This window comes from Engystomops pustulosus, chromosome 7 (genome assembly GCF_040894005.1).
Source record: "Engystomops pustulosus chromosome 7, aEngPut4.maternal, whole genome shotgun sequence".
Classification (NCBI taxonomy): Eukaryota; Metazoa; Chordata; class Amphibia; order Anura; family Leptodactylidae; genus Engystomops; species Engystomops pustulosus.
Genome location: NC_092417.1, coordinates 89,332,229 through 89,354,976, shown reverse-complemented (window position 1 = coordinate 89,354,976; position 22,748 = coordinate 89,332,229). Strand labels below are relative to the sequence as shown.

The window sequence follows — 22,748 nt, the reverse complement described above, 5'->3', positions numbered from 1 at the left end:
AGGAAAGCATCTTATAGATGATGGTTATTTCATGACCCAGTGTGAAGGCATTATCCAGAAAATCAGCTTTGAAGTGAGATGTAAATTGGTCTTATGAAGTCAAGTAGGTGGAGATTTTAACACTGAATTCAAACTTTCCCTGCCCTACTCACTTCAATGTAATTGATGGTCCTGCGTCAAGGGAAAATAATTGATCTGATCTCCTGAAGTCCGGTGAATGAGGAGGTGTTCAGAGGCGGGAGAGCTTGACTTCAGTGTTAAACTCTCTGCCTCCCTGACTTTATCATGGATAAATCAGCATTTAGGGGTTGTGGAGGATATAAAACATAACCTTTAATTTCTAATGATCTAAAAACGCACCAGAATTGATGCATAAGAATTATAACCATCAAACACCTACACGGAATAATACAATTTGCAGAAGTGTACAGTCAACAATAATAGTCGTCTACTGAAAAGGAAAATGTCACCACCTGCATTTAAAGGCAACCATATCCTACCGTGATTCAGACGACTTAAAGGTGTTGGGCTGGATGAGCAGGGGCATATAGAGCTATACTGTCCCTATCGAGACCCCTCAACAAGGGCAGTCCACAACTGTCCTTATTCTTGAACACGCATGCCCCCTGTATAGCGCCACCTTCCCTGATGCGTTTCGTCTTATGACTCTTCAGAGGGATTTTTGTAAGAACTCGACGTCCATTTTGGCTGAAGCTACGTCCGGCATAAAGTGGCATGCAATGAGGACCACTTAGCTGTGAGCTAAACTGTGGAGAAATAGATCCTGCTAGTCCACGGCCCTAGTGGTGGACTCGTGGACATAGTGTGCAGGCTAACTGGCTGACGGCGCCAGGTAGACGGCACTTCTGCCTTTTAAACCTAGAACCCCACCCCCTGTGGACGCTAATTGGTCACACCTCCCGTTTGGTCAAGGATCCTATTGGTCGCTCTCGGTGCGCTACACGCCATGCGGTGGACCGCAATGTAAACAGCCAAGGACCCGATATGTGAGGGGTAGTGCCCTCACCCTCCATTGAGGAGAGATCAGCATCAACTGTTTAACTTTATCCAGACATGTAAGTATTGTTCTGTCAGTTGTCATAGATAGATTGGTAGGGAGATCACTGATAGCTTTAATTATTTGTATTATGTTAAAGCACATTATTGCTCTGTGGAGGTGTGGGTCTGAGGCTACAAACCACTGAGGTTATGATTTTCCTCCTGGAATTAGGTCTCCTACCTAAACAAAACGCTTTCCTCCTTAGAGTAGATAAAACACCTTTCCGACTCTACAACCTAGTTGCCTTATCCTATTTCGACTGATCTTCCCTGTAAAGTTCCGACTTTAAATGCACATATCACAGTCACTTTTAGTAAAAGCAATATATCCTTTTATTTTTCTACTTACAAAACCCAGTAAATTTGAAACAGCATCTCGATCGTAGTCTGCATAGCTGCAGATGAAACTTTTTGGGGAGGGTTTCTGACGGAAGTGACATCACTTGACTGCTGAGACTAGCAATTGGCTACAGACAGAGCATGGCATTGTATATTTTATTTTACCCACAGGCCTCCCAAGGATTTTCCAGAAAGTTCCTTTAATCATTTTGTAAACATTTTCATGAGAGAATTAGCCATTTTTTGGTAAATTCTGTCCATCATTTGGTTATTTTGGCAATTCAACACTGGAGTAAACACTGAAGGGACTGATGACATAACCAACAACTGGTATAAAAGATAAGTACAATGTATATTTAATAGGAAAGTATATCGGAAATGAAGGGAAACTATTGAGTGAACAAAAATGCTTGTTAACTAATAGTCCCAACATGAAAATTAGCAGAGCATACATCATTCTTGTCCGGGCCTTTTCTCTGGCAGGAGGGGATCACCTAAATATTTATTAAACAGATGCTCATTTTGTATTTCGTTCCAGTGCTCCGGCTGTGCAAGACAATCACTATGTAAAATTACAGTCATCAAAAGTTTCCAGTGTTTCCTGCTGAATGCTTTGGCTCATGTGCTTACCATAATTTGGCTTTTTGTAGGTAATAATAAAGTTCTTCTACATGAGATGAGGTTAGTTTGCAGATTTGTGACTTTCATAAATACATTTATATTGGATAAGATTGCCTTGCAATTTCTAGCCATGAATTCATTCATTAGATGGAATTGTTTATTTAAATAAGGATTTAAGAGGTATTGGTCTTCTCTTGAACAATTGTAGCATCGCAGAGAGCCCAGAAGATTTGATCAGTATCCCAGGGCAATAGCAACAAACAAGGCAACCAAATGATGACATGCCATGACCAAACATCATAGAACAAAGCCTGGAAATAAGATTTGTGATTTTTTTTTTCCAGCTGTCCAGTATGTAAAAATTAGTCATGACAAAAAGAAAATCCCTTTAAATGTTTTATATGCGAGGTTAAGGAAGGAGTCAGAGGAGAATGGGCTCCAATAAAAGGAACAGAGCTGACATCTTGTGCACATTTGCATTTTCTGCCTCTTTCGTAGTGGCAAAGCAATTACTGTATGTCGAAACCTATATAATCTTATCGTTCATATAGCATGTGTTCACATAACTTAATCTTTTATAAGACTTGACAGATTGGCGCTTTGGGTGTATTCATTTCCATTTTGGTATTTGGAGAATTAAAGCCCATAATATCTATAGGAAATCATATTATGGATTTTTTTTTAGTACACACAAAGGTGTGGAAAATAATGAATTTTTAAAAAATATCTACATGACTAATATAGGACGCTCTGCTCTCTGGCTGAAAGTCATAGAGAGGAATAGGTAAGCATTTGTTATGCTTGTCAAGCTGGGAAGGGAGAGATACACATCTGCTTAAGTGGTAACTTACATCTGGAGTCCTACAGTCATGCTGTTAAGCAAGAATGTTTTCAATATGTAAGGTATTAGTTTATGTTTATCAATTAATAAGTGACTGAACAAGAAATCTAAAGCAAATGAATATTTGAAGTGATATAATGTTGGCAGAGCCCTGATCTGTTTATTCTGTCTTACACTACATGAAGAGACACAAGGATTTTAGCAAACTTACTTCTGCAGATTGTCTATGCGTAGTACTACCATAAGAATTTATCTTGTTTTAATCCCTTAATGACTTGGTCATTTCTCACTCCCCACCTTCAAAAATCTATAAGTTTTTTTATTTTTTTTGTGTACAAAGCTGTGTGAGGGCTTGTTTTCTCTATAACAAACAGTACATCCTAGTGATAGATAGTATTTAATATTTCATGCCATGTACTGGAAAGCAGGAAAAAAAAAAAAAAAGGTGATATTGGGGAAAAAATGCATTTGCACCATTTGCTTGTGGGCTCAGTTTTTACTGCTTTCACTGTACGCTCCAAGTGACACATTTTCTTTATTATTTGTGTCGGTACGATCACAGGGATACCAAATTTATATACATTTCAATGGGGGACAAGTATCATTATTTCTGGTAGTCAAATTGTCTCTTTTTTGTCATTTTTGGAACTTTTTTGTGACTTTTCACCTGTCGGTTTTCAAGTGCACCTTGTTCTGCACCTTGTGCGGTGTGCCTTTGTTTTCCAGATGTTCCATGCGACTTTTCACTTCTGTATCACTTTTTTTGCTTAATTTTGCGACTTTTTTGCCGCAAATCAGCACGTTGTCCAGGGCAGGTGCAAAGGAAAGATTTTTTTCATGGATCCTATTTTAACATGTAAATTGGAATTGTTTCACATGCTTTAAATGTTCAAAATTTTGTAAAGTAAACTCTTCTTTGAAAATTCTGAAATATTAGCATTTTCTATATTTCATTTTATTTATTGGTTACTTCTAAGGGTGAGGTCACACGTAGCATTTTAATTGCATTTTAATTGTGCTTTGAAACACATTACAACAGTTGAGGAGAGGTGATTTGCCTAATTACAATACTGTTAACATTTGCGTTTACAAAAGCAATATAAATGTGATGTAAACGCAAGTGTTAACATTGCCTTTACTATGCGTTTTGTACATTCAAATGTTAACAGTAATGTAATTAGGCAAATCACCTCTCCTCAGCTGTTGTAATATGTTTCAAAATGCAATCAAAACACAACTTGTGACTGCACCCTTAACACCACATGTCACCGCAGCCTCATATGTCATCATCTCCCTGGGGTGTGACTAGAGGGACACAGCCACAAATATAAAATTTAGAGTGGTGTCCACTCCTGTATATAACCCCCACTCATATGGCTTGTGTCCATGTGGATTTGAGACTTTTGCAACAAAAAGTCTAAAAAAAGGCAAAATTTGTGCTTGCAAATAAAAGACCTGATCATACATAAGGCGCAAAAAAGAGCTGCCAAATGTCTCAAAATTTCACCAAAGGAAAAAAAACTATTATACATGTCCCCCATTGTGTTTTAATGCATTTTAAAAAATTAAAATGTTCTGTAGCAAAGAAAATTTCTTTGTTTTGCCATCTTTACCAATAATTTTTTCATACTTCAGTTTACAGAGCTGTGTAGGGTCTAATTTTTTGCAAGATGAGCTGGTGGTTTCATTGCTACCGTTTCATGGACGCTAAGACCATATGAGCACTTATTACATTATTTATGTGTTGCATTTTGGCACTGTATTTCATGTCGGGTTCACTGCAAATAACTGTTTTTTTATTTTGATAGATGGGAACTTTTAAGATGTGACAGTACCTAACATGGAAAGGGTGGTGAAAGTTACACCAAATATTGATTTGATTTGACATTTTATTTATTTTGTCAATTGATAAAGATAAACTATTAATTTTACCATGTTTAAAAACATTCTTACTGTGCAACATTTCCCTCCAGTTTCTCAAAACTTTTCCTCAGAACTTTATATAGATGTATTCCTTGCAGGAATTAACCCTATAAAAATATTTACTTCCATTACCACCAGTAGACTAAATCAACAGAAATCCTTACTGACCAACCATAAAGATAAGATAATGGGGCAGATTTATCAAGCTGTCTGAAAGTCAGAATATTTCTAGTTGCCCATGGCAACCAATCACAGCTCCACTTTGAATATTCATGAGCACTGGTAAAATGAAAGCTGAGCTGTGATTGGTTGCCATGAGCAACTAGAAATATTCTGACTTTCAGACAGCTTGATAAATCTTCCCCAATATCTTTTTTAAGGTTTATACAGTTTCTGAACTCACCAGGAGCCAGACTCCTTGTTTTCTTTGTAAATCAGGTGCGCCACATTAAAACATCATGTTTCAACAAAAGTGAGAATTCATTACTGGCCTCTTATTCCCGCTGTTTTGATTTCATCTATCTTTACTGGCTAATGGAACATCCGAGCCAAAATAAAAAAAAAAAAAAGACGAGAAAAAGAGAAAAATATCTGCACAATGAGTAGCAATGCACCTGTGTATCTGGATGGAAAGATTAAAAGAATAAAACTGTGAGTTACCCAACCTCCCTTCATTAAGATTCATTATTTGTCTTCTCAGCTATCTGTGATAAAGTGAGTAAATTAGAGCGGAAATTCTTGAGCTGCCAGTAAGGTGATTGTAGAAAAAAAACGCTCGGCGTTAGAATTTCATCACTACTTGTTATTATAGAAACAGTGAACATAGTTATCAGCGGCTCCATATTACCACAACATATATTTAGTTTCTAATTTTCATCTCGGTATGCAGCTGCAACATTTTAATGTTCCTTGTGGCAAATGGAGTCGGCCCCACTGATCAGTTACTGTAGGAGAGAATCGTTTTTCACGCAATGGATATTAGGTCTGATAAAATTGAATCACAATTCTAAATAAATTCCCATGGAGCTTTATATATATTCGACATGAAGAGCTGCCGGAGGTCTATTATTGTCAGAAATGATACCAAGCATGCACCTGGTTTTTGTAAAATCCACTAGCTACAACCATCAAAACAAGCGTCTGTCGGTAATTAGATATGTGCGTCTTTCTTCATAAAAGGCTTTTAAAAACACAGCTATAAAAACAGCTTCATTACAGCCTTTGTCTATGCCCAGGCTTACTGTGCACCATAGCCATGTCTCATAGGCTGTGTTACTTTATCTCTATATGTTTAAATTAGCTTCAACAAGAATGGATATTAGATACCATAAAAACAGTGGATAAATTTACTAGTGTATAAAAAAGTACCCAACCAATTTATATTTTATATGAAGTTAGTTTGCTCAAAATGTTATACTCTTTAAACAGGAGGGCAACAATAAGTTTGAAGAGAATGATGTTGCTGTTGTTCCCTGGAGCATGAGTAGTCAATAAAGTGGGATAGTTGCAGTGGACCCTTTGAATAATTTTTTGTTGCAGTGTTTTTCCTGGGATTGTGACCTCACCTGGGGCCAGAGGATGTGATTGACATCTTGCTGCCTCTCTTGAGCTATGGGTGTGTCACAGGTGCCAGTTGGAGTGACGGATGGCCAAACTAATCAGCTTCTGAAGAAGCATTCAGGAACTTCATTTGTGCCTCACATGTGCCTACATTCTGGGCCTGTTATGACATTTGTTTTCTGTCACTTGTACTATTGCGCTGTTTCTGTGTGATTACCCATCTTGGTTTTGACTCAGTTTGTATGTCTTTGCCTAGTTGTATGTCCTGTTTCTGTTTGTTTTTCTTTCTGTTCTTTCTGAGTAGCTGAAATGTAGCACTCTGGGAATAAAGTAACCCTGTTTCTTTTACTATTTTTGGTGTGCCACCATTTTAGATTTTTAGATTTGAAGGATCTAACAATTCTGGGTGGTGGTCCCATTTTTCATGTACTGGTGCAGCTGAATTCTTCTTGTTCCTCAGAACCATGTACCAGGAGATTAATGTTGTAAGTTTTAAGATAAGGTTTACTGTGACCTTCATAATTACAATTCAAAGATACTTACCATAATATTTTAATAGCATTTCTAATGTTTCATATTTTATTGTTGTAAAAATAAACACCTGCTGGAAATAAACTTTTATGAGCTTTAAATCCTCATTCATCTTTAACTATTAAGTTAAAAAAAATACATCTTAAATACATTTTGACATAAACTTAATTAAAACCAAGATGGCTGACATTATACCCCTTCTGAGAGTGATCATCTTATTATACTCAACTGAATAAGAAATCTTCCAAGATGAATCCACTGGTTGTCCCATGGAGGACATGACTGCTAAAAACATTTTCCTAAGTTGATTTGCGGCTTGAAAGAAAGTTGTACACAGATACACATGTATTATTTATATTATGGTAAATTGTCTCATTAGCAGTTTAAAGGGAACCTGTTGTGAAGTAGGTCATTTTACATGATGACAGGTTACAATAACCTCTGGAATGTTGATTTAAAAAATCCATTTGTTGTGCATCTGAAAAATTCCACTGTTTTATTGGTATCTATTTTATTGGTATAGCATAGCCTACACTAGTACAGGAATCAGGCCCCATTATGTATCTGTTTAATACGTTCCATATTTTAGGTTTAAACCATGGTTCAGACAATAGCCATATAATGAATAATAATATTAATAAAACTTACAGCCTCAAAACTCCACCGTCAAAACTCCATATGGTTTTACCGTATAAAACTGTAGTGTTGGTTATGTGGTTTTTACAGGTTTTTAACACTTTAACAACACTTTTATGATGCTGCTAGTTTGGGGGCTGTATTTGCAGAGTACAAGCTAATACAAAAATACACAATCTACAAGCCCATGTCAATTCCATAACCCCGAATTTTGTAATCTGCTTTTGGCAAAAAAGGCACAAAACTCTTCCCATCTCCGCCAGTTTGGAGGCTTTTTCCACCCTTACAGGCACCTGTCAGAGAGAACAAAGGGGGTGAGCAGTTGGCAGGCAGGGGCATGAATGCTACAGTATTTACTAAAGTAAAACTGGGGAAGAATATAACAGATCAGACCTGATTTAAGCAGGTAGACCTGGTGGAGATTGCTCTTGCATTTACTGAGAGGCTGGAGCCTCTAGGAATATATGGAACACCCAGGGAAATTCTAAGACATTTAAAATGCCAGTATGCTGGATGTGACCTATTGGGGCTCATTTACTTACCCGTCCAACGGAGTTCACCGAAAGTGGAGCTACTCCTCGGTGGAGTGTCTAGGGGAGGAAAGGATGGCTGCTTATTATGTATTCCTTTACCCACCCATTTCCTGGTCAGAGAGTAAGATGTAAAGCCCATTCGGTCAGGAGTGGGGTTTTACACTGATGAGGCTATGAAGATGTCATAAGTGTTGTGTCTTGGAAGGAGCCAGGATCAGAGCCTGTGGTGAGATTCTGAGGCCAGGCTGAAGATGAGAAGTGGCTAGCAGAAGATCCAGATGCTGAGTTTAGGCCATCACCCATGCTTTCCTTGCATATTTGGATTGAAAGTAAGAAATTAAGCTGCATCTGCACCGTCTAGCTACTGCAGTGATGGCTAACCTATGACACGCGTGTCACTGCTGACACGCGTAGCCATTTTCACTGACACGCGGCTGCCTGAGAGTTAAGTTTCATCCTACATGACCAGGTGCATTAGCCAGGAGGCTGAGAGATTGCACTGAGCTCCCAGCACTCCCCCCTACTCCTCCTCCCCTGGGCCGACCTCTCCCCATGTGTGAGCTGTGCCTAGTGTCTCCAGTCAGCACAGGTATCAGCACGGGGCACAGCAGGAGAGGTGACCCGGCCGTAAACCAGGGAGACTTCTCTGCAGCTCCTGATAGTTGTGGTGGGGGGAGGATGGCAGCACAGTCAGAGGCCACATCGCTGCAGCCCTGTGTGATGTCCCAGCAGCTGCCACCTCTACACTGACCATCTCCACAGCAGGGACCAGGGAGGACAACCACTCTCATCATACAGTAAGTAAGGTCAGTGCACTGTATGATAGAAGATAGTCATCAAGGCTTGTGTATCAGTTTTGTGACGTACAAGCCCTGAAATAATCACAACACCTTGCAAATCACCAGACATTGCGATTATTTTGCTCCTCACGCCTTCTCCATGCCAAGAAGGCATGAAGGAGATGCGGACAGCGGCGCCTGCACCCTCGCTATAACCTGTGAACTTGCAGGTTACTAATCTTTTCCACACCTGTCTGATTGTAACCGATCTATTACAATGTGCGAATTGCATATAATAATAGATGATGTGAAAAATCCCCATATACTGGAATACTGTAGTATGGCAGTACATGGTTGGATCAATCAGACAACCTAGGGTTAAAGTACCCTAGAAGTTAAATAATTATACATATTTGTTATTTAAACTATAAATATCATAAAATTATGTTTTTTTGTCAAGGTGACACACCACCCGAGTTATGCTCGTTTTTTTGGCAAATTTTGACACACCAAGCTCAAAAGGTTGCCCATCACTGAGCTACTGCATTAGGAACTCTTAAACGTACCGCGTCACAGCCGATCTGTTTAGTTCTTACCAATAAAAAACTTGTGCTTTTTTAGAATCAAGTTGGTTGCTACAAGTTTTGCTATGGTATGTGCATCACCATGGCCCATCATACATGGGAGATGTTGCACTATTCCTCCATGATGACAAGACAGGCTAAAAATGAATAAGCTACCAATTTAATTCTATTGACTTTTCACAGAGAGTAATGGAGACACTGCCATGATCTTAATGATATATAAAATACATTACCGTTGTCATTGTCCATCTGCATGTGACAGCTTGTAATTACCTCTAATTAATTGGATCTATACGTCTCCATTTTTCTGCTTCTTTTGCCATCTATTGACCCTTGGTGCGCCATTCTTAGTAAGTGGAGGCTTTTATCACTTTTTTTCCTACTATTTTTCATTTGCTAAGTCACGAATAACGCCTTGTTTTATAAATTATTACAACCCATCTCAAAGGGCATTATAAGTAATTAAAAAAATTTTCCATCTCTGTGTTATCCTCCAGTGCTTCTTCATCATATCTTCTGACAGCAAATTTACCTGTCCATCTAACAGATTTCATGCTGTCCTTTTATTCTCGCTATCTATCTGTGCCGGTGAAGGCGGGAAAGAGAGAGACATGCAGGCGCCTGTTGTACAGAAATCTAGAGAAATGTCATTAAAAGCTGCTGGACTTCAAACACTCACAGGAGACCCTATTTGGGTTTGAGCTTTTATTTAAAGGAACAGACACAAGTATTTTTAGTATTCTTCTTTTGGGAAATGGCTGTATATTTGTGTCAGCAGAAATAAAAAAAAAGAAATAAATTAGCTCTAGTAATATGTCAAGTGTTCTATTATTTAGGATCTAGATCCTCCTAAGAAAACTAAAATCATTTTTGGTTTCTCGGGTCAGAAATACCAGAGGACTCCATTAGGCTGATGGAAACAGGAGTTTCTAGGGTGTTATATCCTAAACCCCTTCCCGGTGCATGGAGAGGGCTCACGGCGACACCGTGTTATCCCGTCAATCGTATCCGGCAAAGCTGCTGTTTGCCATGACAGCCTCCAGATCTTTTTCACTGCGTTTAACCCTGTAACAGAAAATAGCGCGCAAATTAATTTTGAAAAATATCGTACAGTCCTAAAAATGGTAGCATTGAAAACGTCATTTAAAAGTCGCACAAAATACACCACCCACAGCTCCATGCACCAAAGTATGAAAAAGTTATTAGCACTAGAAAATGGCAAAATAAAAGTTTTAATTTTTGTAAATGTATGAAAACATAATAAAACCTATACAAATTTGCTATCCTCGTGATCGTACCCACCCAAAGAAAAAAGTAGACATGTCATCTGCCCTAACTAATTTAATGAGCCATTCGCAGTTTCACCATAAAGAATAGTCAGTACTTAGACATGCATGGCTTAATCTTTAAAACAAGCATATACTACTGGCATGATCAACCAGGTACCCCGCACAGTTAAAGCCATAAATTCCACACCCACAAGCAAATGGCGGAAATGCGTTTTTTCACCATTTTGACTGCACTTGGAATTTTTTTCCCGCTTCCCAGTACACGGCATGGAATATTCAGGTCATGGATATTTACCATTAAAATCAAGACAAGATAAACCTTGGCCAATGACTGTGGTACTCTTTTTTTGTTTACATGGAATCCTTCCTTTTAAAATCAACTTTTAAAAAAATTAGATTACAGAATGTCAGGGAGCAGAGGGCGAAGGTGAGACCGTATAACAGCTTGACTCTTTTTTTATTCACAGAATTTGAAAATGGAAGAGAAGCATAGAGTTGTGGAAATGTCAGGACAAGATTTGTGAATGACAGGAGTGACATTTTTGGAATGAAATACAAAGAGAAAGGTAACTTAGTATAAAACTTTTTCTGTTTTTGGTCAGGTTCATCCGTTACTAATCAGCAGAATAATTGGGCCATGATGTTCCTAAGAGAGTTGTTGATGAATGGAGGTCCTAGGGAAAAAACCTCCACACACAATTCACATGCTGCTGACCTAATATCTGTTGGAGAAATAGTAAAAAAATAGTAAAAATATAGTAAAATAATAATAATAAAATGCTGTTAATGTCAGTGCGCTAAAAGACGCGCGACAGGTTGCAGCTTGAATGACAGGGTCAGCTGGAAATTTATAAAAATTGCCCTTTTCAATATAGTGTCAAGTACTATGGTGGAGACTCATCATTAGGCGGCTTATTGGGAAAGTTTTATGTCTGTCTTTGGAGCTTCGCTGCTCATCAGACTCATTAAAATGGCTTGGGCCCTTTAATAAATGTTCTTATTCTCTATATGGGGGAGATTTATCATTGGTTTTGCCTGGCTTTTTTGGCATGTAAAAGTTGCATAGAGGGTTTTTGTGACTCTTCCTTGCTCAAAAGTCGCACAGGACTATTTACACCACTAGTGTAAATGTAGAGCAACTGCTAGTGCACCTTTTTTTAAAAAGCTGTAAAGTCACTCCAGCCCTCTGCTGGCGTATGTGCTGCAACTTTTGGTGCCCTTTCTGCGCCTTTTGAAAGAAAAATCCCAACACATCTATGTGTATTCCCAGAATTAGAGACGCCAGACAAAGTTTAGGCATTGGTGAATTACATCACAAAGAGTGTCTCAAGTTACATTGGTTTGTCTTCAACCCACTCAACCCCTTTTTTGCAAAGCCCCCCCCCCCCATTCATAACTGCAAGGGTGCCTCAGCCACAGGTCAAGGAGCAGTCATTATTGCTCTATAATTCTCCTAGCTGGGATTCTGTGAGCCGTCCCCCTGCCCCTGCCTGAGTTGCAAACATAATGGGGGTAAGGTTCAGTGATTTTTGGGTATAATTAGAGGGGGACTAAAGTTACGCCATTGAGCAGGAGTTACTATACTGGTACTTCAAAGCAACTACTGGTTATTTACCTGGTAGCTTGTAGACTATAGTATAAATATCATGGTAGTATGAATGTTATTGTACCACAGTTGTGGTATTAGTGTTTCTTTTTTTATTTTGTATTGGTTGGGAAATAATCTATAATAGAATGTTCTCTTTAGTTCTTTTTTGAGAAAAAAAATTTCTAATGCCAATGAATGACATAAAAAGATGGGCCACACATCTTTCTTCATGTTTAGAGAGCTCGAAAAAAATCACTGGGATTGTTGTCAAATGAGTTTGTGCAGCATGAAAGCTCTCTTGAATCATGTGAACAAATGTTTTGCTCCAGATTTGAGAATATGAGCTCTGGGAATAGGTATTCGTTCAAAAGCTTTCACCTTGGTATCCACATCTGCCTCTCTAATCTAGTGTGACTACTCAGGCTGCCTGCCTCAGCGAAACATAAGAGGGCAGGATAAACACCTATTTCACACTGCAAATGTGGTAGATACAACAGAAAACTCAAAGACATCGAAAAAATTCTCACTAATGGAATTTTAACTAAAAGGAAGCAAGACAATTTTCTATACATAGCTCCCAATTTCCTAGATTGAACGAGACTGTCACAGGTCCAGGGTCGGACTGGGGTGCTTGGGGCCCACCAGAGGAATTGATTCTGGGGGCCCACCATACCGCTGCCTAGAAATATTCCAGGAGTTCACAGTGGCTGCATTGTGCTTAGCACTACTTAACCAATAAGAATAACGAACTAGGTACTGACATTATAGAAATAGTCTAGATAGTTAACAAATACAGTTACCAGACTCAGAAGTGGGATTCTTCTCCTTTGGGTACTGAACTGCAGGACGACTTCTCCCTTTTTTTTTCTTAACAATAGAGAATTTTCCACCAGATACCTTCATCCGTGTGTGGCACATCTCCACACTGTGGAACTAAAAGTATCACCTTCACTACAGCATAATGTCAACAATGTCCTACTCTGTGCTCCTAAATAATATTTACCACTCAGAACACAACTGACCCCACTGTGCTCCCCAAAAATATCAAATATACCCCCATTACAAAAACCACACTGCCCCCTCTCCATAAATCAAATATTACAATGCCCTCCTCAATATATTACAATACACACCCGAGTAAATAATATGATACACCTAATAAATTAAATTGGACATAATTCCCTTTAATTACATAATATATAATTTCCAATTAATCATTTCATCTATACAGTCTTACAGTGCTCCTACTTCTTCTTCTTCTGTTTAGTGCTCCTCTTATCAAATATTTTATATAAAAGTCCTAATAAATACTCCTATCCTGTATATATGGGCACATCACAGTATTACTACTCCTATCCTGTAGATATGGACACAGCACAGTACTACTACTCCTATCCTGTATATATGGGCACAGCACAGTATTACTAATCCTATCCTGTATATATGGACACAGCACAGTACTACTACTCCTATCCTGTATATATGGACACAGTACAGTACTACTAATCCTATCCTGTATATATGGGCACAGCGCAGTACTACTACTCCTATCCTGTATATATGGCAAAGCACAGTACTACTACTCCTATCCTGTATATATGGGCACGGCACAGTACTACTACTCCTATCCTGTATATATGGGCACAGCACAGTACTACTACTCCTATCCTGTATATATGAGCATAGCACAGTACTACTACTCCTATCCTGTATATATGGGCACAGCACAGTACTACTACTCCTATCCTGTATATATGGGCACAGCACAGTACTTCTACTCATATCCTGTATATATGGGCACAGCACAGTACTACTACTCCTATCCTGTATATATGGGAACAGCACATTACTACTACTCCTATCCTGTATATACGGGCACATCACAGTAATACTACTCCTATCCTGTATATATGGACACAGCACAGTACTACTACTCCTATCCTGTATATATGGGCACATCACAGTACTACTACTCCTATCCTGTATATATGGACACAGCACAGTACTACTACTCCTATCCTGTATATATGGAGACAGCACATTACTACTACTCCTATCCTGTATATATGGACACAGCACAGTACTACTACTCCTATCCTGTATATATGGGCACAGCACAGTACTACTACTCCTATCCTGTATATATGGGCACAGCACAGTACTTCTACTCCTATCCTGTATATATGGGCACAGCACAGTACTACTACTCCTATCCTGTATATATGGTTACAGCACATTACTACTACTCCTATCCTGTATATACGGGCACATCACCGTACTACTACTCCTATCCTTTATATATGGACACAGCACAGTACTACTACTCCTATCCTGTATATATGGGAACATCACAGTACTACTACTCCTATCCTGTATATATGGACACAGCACAGTACTACTACTCCTATCCTGTATATATGGAGACAGCACATTACTACTACTGCTAGCCTGTATATATGGACACAGCATAGTACTACTACTCCTATCATATATATATGGACACAGCATAGTACTACTACTCCTATCCTGTATATATGGACACAGCACAGTACTACTACTCCTATCCTGTATGTATGGACACAGTACTACTACTCCTATCCTGTATATATCGGCACAGCACAGTACTACTACACCTATCGTGTATATATGGGCACAGCACAGTACTACTACTCCTATCCTGTATATATGGGCACAGCACAGTACTACTACTCCTATCCTGTATATATGGAGACAGCACATTACTACTACTGCTAGCCTGTATATATGGACACAGCATAGTACTACTACTCCTATCATATATATATGGACACAGCATAGTACTACTACTCCTATCCTGTATATATGGACACAGCACAGTACTACTACTCCTATCCTGTATGTATGGACACAGTACTACTACTCCTATCCTGTATATATCGGCACAGCACAGTACTACTACACCTATCGTGTATATATGGGCACAGCACACTACTACTACTCCTATCCTGTATATATGGGCACAGCACAGTACTACTACTCCTATCCTGTATATATGGACACAGCACAGTACTACTACTGCTATCCTGTATATATGGGCACAGCACAGTACTACTACTCCTATCCTGTATATATGGGCACAGCACAGTACTTCTACTCCTATCCTGTATATATGGGCACAGCACAGTACTACTACTCCTATCCTGTATATATGGGTACGGCACATTACTACTACTCCTATCCTGTATATACGGGCACATCACCGTACTACTACTCCTATCCTTTATATATGGACACAGCACAGTACTACTACTCCTATCCTGTATATATGGGCACATCACAGTACTACTACTCCTATCCTGTATATATGGACACAGCACAGTACTACTACTCCTATCCTGTATATATGGAGACAGCACATTACTACTACTGCTCGCCTGTATATATGGACACAGCATAGTACTACTACTCCTATCATATATATATGGACACAGCATAGTACTACTACTCCTATCCTGTATATATGGACACAGCACAGTACTACTGCTCCTATCCTGTATATATGGACACAGCACAGTACTACTACTCCTATCCTGTATGTATGGACACAGTACTACTACTCCTATCCTGTATATATCGGCACAGCACAGTACTACTACACCTATCGTGTATATATGGGCACAGCACAGTACTACTACTCCTATCCTGTATATATGGACACAGCACAGTACTACTACTCATATCCTGTATATATGGACACAGCACAGTACTACTACACCTATCGTGTATATATGGGCACAGCACAGTACTACTACTCCTATCCTGTATATATGGACACAGCACAGTACTACTACTCATATCCTGTATATATGGACACAGCACAGTACTACTACTACTCCTATCCTGTATATGTATATGTGCAATACCTCCTGCCCCCCCCCCCCTTATTACATATTGTGCCCCCTTTCTATACTGTATATTTTCCCTAGTTACCCCTGTATATAGTCTTCTAGTGGCCCCTTGGAGTCCCTTATTATAAGTTTGCCCTTACCACTCCCACCCCCTATGATATATTAAGTCTAGAAGAGGAAAAATAATAAAATTCACTTACCTGTTGCAGCGCTCCCGCGTCGCCCGGTGACAGAGGAACTCTAAAGAAGGCGCACAGTAGCGCGGCAGCGTGATGATGCACTCACGCTGCCGCGCTACTGTGCGCCTTCTTTAGGGGTCATAGTGCGACGCGGGCCGAGACAAAAAACTGCCGCGTCGCACATTCACAGCAACGGCCGCTTAATACTCAAAGATGGTACTCGAGTGGGCACGTACGGCCGCATCGAGTACCAGAGCTATCCCTCACTGGCAGGGGCCTCCATCCCAATCTGAGGGGAGATATCGGGGGTCCACTGTGGGCCAGTGCAGCCTTGCTGGCAGGGCCCCCAGATGGGGATGGAGGCCCCTGCCGTAGTGGAGGTATCGGGGGCCCACCGGAGGATTCTCCGGTCCTCCGGTGGGCCAGTCAGACACTGCACAGGTCCCACCCTGCTGAACCATGCAGCTGTAAGTAACCTAGTTGCCCAGGAGGTGGCCAGGAACTTGTCACCCACCTTACAAGCAGGAAATATTGGGGACCCCACCTCTCCTCCACAGAAAATTAACCTGCAGTTTTTACATCATGCTGGAAGTTGAACAATTAAAGAGCCCCATATTATAGAGGAATTTTTAATTTAAGCAATACAAAATGGAGGTTGTCTAAAAGAGGCAAAAATAAAACATATGCAACTTTAAATAAGACAGAAAGTAACATCATAACAGCCTAAATTTACTCCACTGAAATGAATCTGAAAAACCTTTGGAGCAGAGATATCTTCAAGTCCCAGAGCTGTGATCAAAGCCAGCATCGGACCCAGGCCTCTCTCTGTAACGATGCAGACAATAATAGCTTATTTTGTCTTGGCAAGAAAAAAGAACAAAATCTGAGGCCAATTAAAGTCATACATAAAGCTAACGCGTCCCGATAGGTGTTATTTGCTGCTTATTTCACACCCCTGGAAAAATAACGGCAACCCATATTTCTGAGTATCTTTTGAAATTCATGCATGTCTTCATGAGATAGCATTAAGGGAAGACAAAGGCCATCTGACTGTCATCAAGTGTGAGAGAATCGTCACCTGCCAGAAGCTGGACACATGACAGCTCCAAGCACTCATTAGTGATTCATTTCCGTCACAACAGAAAATGTTAAGTCATACTGCAGTAGGTACTTAAATTCAGTGCTTTAAACTTTTGTTTTATTTTATCATTTACATGTTTTAGTACATATTAGTTGATATTCATTTAATTTATTTAGTTATAAAGGACAATATTTAATCAATCAAATAATGTATTCTTTTCTGCATTTCTTTCAAATTTACAAAAAAAACTATTATTCACTCATATCCTATATTTCATTTTTTAATCCAGCAATTTTTTTTAAAATCATATTTACATTTTTATAAAAAAATGTTTTATAAGAATACATTGTACAGGGGGGGAGGGGGGGGCGTGACCTGCAGCCGACATGGACGGTCGCATGTAGCTTGAGCTCCACTAGCTATCCTGAGTTTTCTCTTCTATCCTGCCGTAAACACTGCAGCCATTCCTGGAGCAAGATCTAAGGGGTCCTCGGCAAGAGGGGCTCCGATAAATATGAAGGGCCAGACCCCACCAGCAGCTGTGGAACGCCTGAAAGCGTTCGTCCGCACGGACACACATCGTGGCCATGTTCCCGCCAAAAAGCCCTCCGCTACCCTGCCGCGGGCTGAGGCGGATGCCATTATGGAGGAGGCCGAAAGGGAGCCGACCCTCCGTGAGGTATCCCTGCAACTCCTCTCAGCCATACAGGAGTCCACAACTGCCCTGACAATCGGAATCGAGGAGGTCAAGATTGATGTGGGGCTTATCCGCAACGCCCTGCAGAAACTGAGGGATCTCCCAGCTGGAAGACACCTCAGCTCCAGTCCCTGGCCGCATTCGAGCTCTGGAGCAGATGGCAACTCAGTGGATGCAAAGGGTTGAGGACACCGAGAACCGTTTGAGGCGCAATAACCTGAGAATCCTGGGCCTGCCTGAGCACGCCGAAGGTAAAGATCCAATAGCATTTATGGAATCCTGGCTCAAGGAGGTCCTGCCAGAGGCAACATTTTCCACACTGTACGCCATAGAGCTAGCCCATAGAGTCCCGGCTCGCCCCCCCCCCCCCCACCTGGTGCCAGGCTGCGGCCAATGCTGGCACGACTGAGGAGCAGCAAGGATAGAGACGCACTTCTACAAGCTGCCAGACGCAAGGGCCCCTTCCAATCTTCCCTGATTTTTCGGCGGCTTTCCAGAAGTCTAAGGCATCGTTTATGGGGGTCAAGAAGCGCCTGAGGGAACAGAACATTCAGTACCGCATGAACTTCCCTGCACGCCTGCGAGTAATTCATGAGGAACGCACCCACTTCTTCATCTCCGCTGAGGAGGCAGAGGCATGGGTAAACACCCTCCGTAGATCCCCACGCCGGTGAATTACTTCAAGCTGTGGTATTCTTCTCAAGGAAGCTAGGAAGAGACATACCTGCCCTGGAGACCAGGACCGCGGGACAATGGTAATATTATGACTGCCTATGTGTTACTTACCCCACTTTGCATTCCGGGTCCTCAAACACGGCCATTCGCTATTATTCCCTGGCAGCAGTTTATCTCATTATATTGTGTAAATGGGAAAACCCAGTACGCTGGAGCAATAGTCTGATACAGTCGCGTCTAGTACAGTCTAGTACAGAGCCCTGTTGTTTTATTGCCATGTTTGGTAGAGCAAAGATAACCCCTAATGGGACTCAGGCTAACACCTACAATGGAGAGCCTTATGTATAATAGTTATGTTTGGTTTAAGTTAACTGCTGCTGCATTCAAAGGTAACAGAAAATGTCAATTGAAATAATGTCGTGGAATGTGAGGGGGATAGGTGATACTAAAAGGCGCAATATGATGTTTGCATATATTAGGAGACACTCTCCCAAACTCATTTGTCTCCAGGAGACCCACCTCACTCCCCAAACTACCCACTGGTTAAGTAAACCCTGGTTACAATGGGGTGCCCACTCAACTCACACGTCACACTCCAGGGGAGTATCAGTACTGGTCCACCGGTCAGTCCACTGGGAATTGGGGACAATTAAGACAGACACAGAGATACCTCTTCATTCATGCATGGATTAACTGTGTACCAGCGGTAATTAAGAACACATTGGGGCAGATTTACTTACCTGGTCCGTTCGCGATCCAGCGGCACGTTCTCTGCGCTGGATTCGGGTCCGGACGGGATTCATCAAGGTAGTTCCTCCGCCGTCCACCAGGTGGCGCTGCTGCGCTAAAAAGCATCTGAACACGCTGGAGTTCACCGGGCCGGACCAAGTGAAGGTGAGCGCGTCCAAAGCGACACATTTCTTTTTTTAAATGGGGACGGTTTTTCCGTATCCGTCGGGTTTTCGCTCGGCCACGCCCCCCGATTTCCGTCGTGTGCATGCCGGCGCCGATGCGCCACAATCCGATCGCGTGCGCCAAAATCCCGGGGCAATACAGGGGAAATCGGCGCAAATCGGAAATATTCGGGTAACACGTCGGGAAAACGCGAATCGGGCCCTTAGTAAATGACCCCCATTGTACATAAATGTGGTAGAAAAGTACAAAAAAGACATAACCATAATCTCACATGTTTTAATAGGTCGATCGCTTGTTCAAGCCAAGAAGTAGAAAATGTAAAAAAGTAAAAAAAAAAAGATGAAATCATTTTATTATATAATTAAATAAATAAATAAAAGTCCCATAATCTCCCCAGTTACGCATGAAATGCAAATAAAGTATATAAAACACAAAAACACGTACATATTTGGTATCACCGCGTCCGTATCAATCTGTACAATAAATCTAAATCAATCTTGAACCCACTCGGTGAAAGACGTAAAAAAAAAACTCGAAAAACTTCCTGTAATATAAATTTTTTCATCAAACACCATCACGAAAAATGTTCTAAAAAGTGATCAAAAAAAGTTACGTTACCTAATATGATACGACTGAAAAGAACAACTCTTTTCTCAAAAAATAAGCCCTCAACAAGGTCTGACAACAGAAAATACAGAAGTTATGGCCCTAAAAATTGTCAATTGTACAAACAATGTGATATTCTCCAATATTGGTTTTGCTCAGGAAAATTGAGCAAAGATAAGAAAAACTATATAAATGAGGTATCACCGTAATCGTAGTGACCAGAGAATAAAGATAAAATATTATGTTTATGTTACATGAGCTGGGGGAAAATAAATGCTAAAAATCCAAAATAAAAATTGATGATTTTGTTTGTGTCCCCCTTGAAATAGTTAATAAAATCTCATGAATAAGCTATAGACCACCAAAATGAATTATCTATACATTGTATCTCATCCCGTACATAATAAGACCTCATATGTTTGCATTACCAAAAAAATAAAAATTTATAGGTTGTACAATGTGACAATACAAATCTGCTGTGAATGGCGCCTCCATTCATTCTATACTCGGCCGTGCGCCTGTACAGAAGTTTACCACCACATATGGGGTATCAGTACACTCGGGTGGAATTGGGCATCAAAATTTGCAGTGCGTTTCATCATTTAATTTATTCTGAAACTGTTAGTTTGGCCTAAATGAATGTATTTTCCCAAAAAATTCCATAGTTTCTAAATCGCAGGTCCATATTGTTTTAACCGATGTGAAACACTTAAAGGGTTAATGGACTTAATAGAAGTTGTTTTACATACGTTGAGGGGTGACGTTTCTATAGTGGGGTAATTTATGGGGTTTTACTATTATTTAGGCCTTTCAAAGTCACTTGAAAGCTGAGTTGTCCCTCAAAATGTGAGTTTTGGCAATTTTCATGAAAATGAGAAAAATCGCACCTAAAGTTCTGCGCCTCATAACATCCTAGAAAAATGAGAGGACGCATAAAATATCATCTCAACATAAAGCAGACATTCCATAAATGTTAATTATCAAGCTTTTTGGGTAGTTTTACTTCCTGTCTGGAAAGCAGAACATTTCAAACTTGGAAAATGAAGAATTTTTACAAACTTTTGCCAAATTTTCACTTTTTTTCAGAACGAATCGCAAAACTTATCACTTAAATTTTATAGCTAACATGAAGTACAATGTGTCGCGAGAAAACATTCTCAAAATCACCCGGATATGTTAAAGCGTTCCGAAGTTGTAACCAATTATCGTGAGACATGTCAGATTTGAAAAATTGAGTCTGGTCATTGAGCTGAAAACTAGTGTCGGTGATAAGGGGTTAATAATGGCCCCTCTTGAGACCCACACTATATAATGAAAATAAATAACCTAAAATCTACATTTCTTCTCTCCAGGAATGTCCTCTTCCCCACTCTCAGACTTCAATGCCTTGATGTGGGAGGTCTCAATATAGTGGCAGAGGCTGAATGGTGGATAAAGAAGATGACAGCTCTCTGTTCCACCATTTTATTAAAGTCTTATCTGTGTCCAGGGACAACTGTATTGCCTCTTGTGAAGCATTGTCTCTGATGAAGTAGAGTTGTTCTTCATAAAATATGCAGTGTTGTGTTGTATTTCATGTTTATTGTTCGTCATTGTCATTTTCTGTTGTGACATGTAAAGAAAACAAACTGGAAAATAACATACAAACATTTTGTCATTTAGAATGAAAACACTCAGGGAATGGTAAATAATTGGTATTGAAAAAATAAATACAGATGAAGATTCACAGGATGTACAATGAAATCTCTCTGCTACTATATATAGATGTAATATAGAGTGAGATGTCTTCAAACAACTTCCCTACAGATATTATAAATGTGATAGTACAGTGACTATGTATCCCATTACCTTTAGTAATTCAGAGACAATTTTTACGTAGGAACTCCCATATCTATTATTGGGCCATTGATGTCTTTTAGGGAAGAGCAGGGAAGTCGATAGAAAAGGTAGACTGTTATTAGAGATGGGGATGATGGAAATGTTGCCCAGTAACAGGTTTTCTTTGTACAGTTCTTACAGGAAAAGCCTAGCTGTAGTCAATGGTACAATTTATATTACCGTATGTTTTGGGAAACAGTGTCTGTAGAACCACTAGGTTGGCAATTTAGCTTTGGGTTAAACGAGTATGAAGAGTTTGAGGAGTTTTTCCTCCTTAACTGGCGCAGGGGTAGTTTTCCCACAGGGAACCTTAATGTTGTAGTCACAGGGTGCACAGTTTGAAGGAAGTTAAGTGTCCCTGTGAGTGAGAACCAGAGTTTGGGTCAAGCAAGCCAAGAATACAAATTGTATAAATACAAATGGAACAAGAACAAACACAATGGGGGTCATTTACTAAGGGCCCAAATCGCTATTTTTCGTCGGGTTACCGAATATTACGATTTGCACCGTTTTTCCCTGAATTGCCCTGGGTTTTTAGCGCATGCGA

General features: G+C 40.1%; 1 long non-coding RNA gene across 2 annotated transcripts in view; it reads left to right on the top strand.

The window, feature by feature from the left end:
- The window catches only part of LOC140068885 (uncharacterized), a 29,669-nt gene extending 7,862 nt beyond the window's left edge, over positions 1–21,807 (top strand). The window contains exons 1-3 of one of the 2 annotated variants that reach the window (XR_011848612.1): positions 1,952–2,079; positions 11,163–11,261; positions 21,676–21,807. This is a non-coding gene — a long non-coding RNA (uncharacterized lncRNA). Of the gene's footprint in view, positions 1–1,951; positions 2,080–11,162; positions 11,262–21,675 lie in introns of those variants that run through there. The other variant, XR_011848611.1, reaches the window with a different exon arrangement.
- The last annotated feature ends 941 nt before the right edge of the window (positions 21,808–22,748 follow it).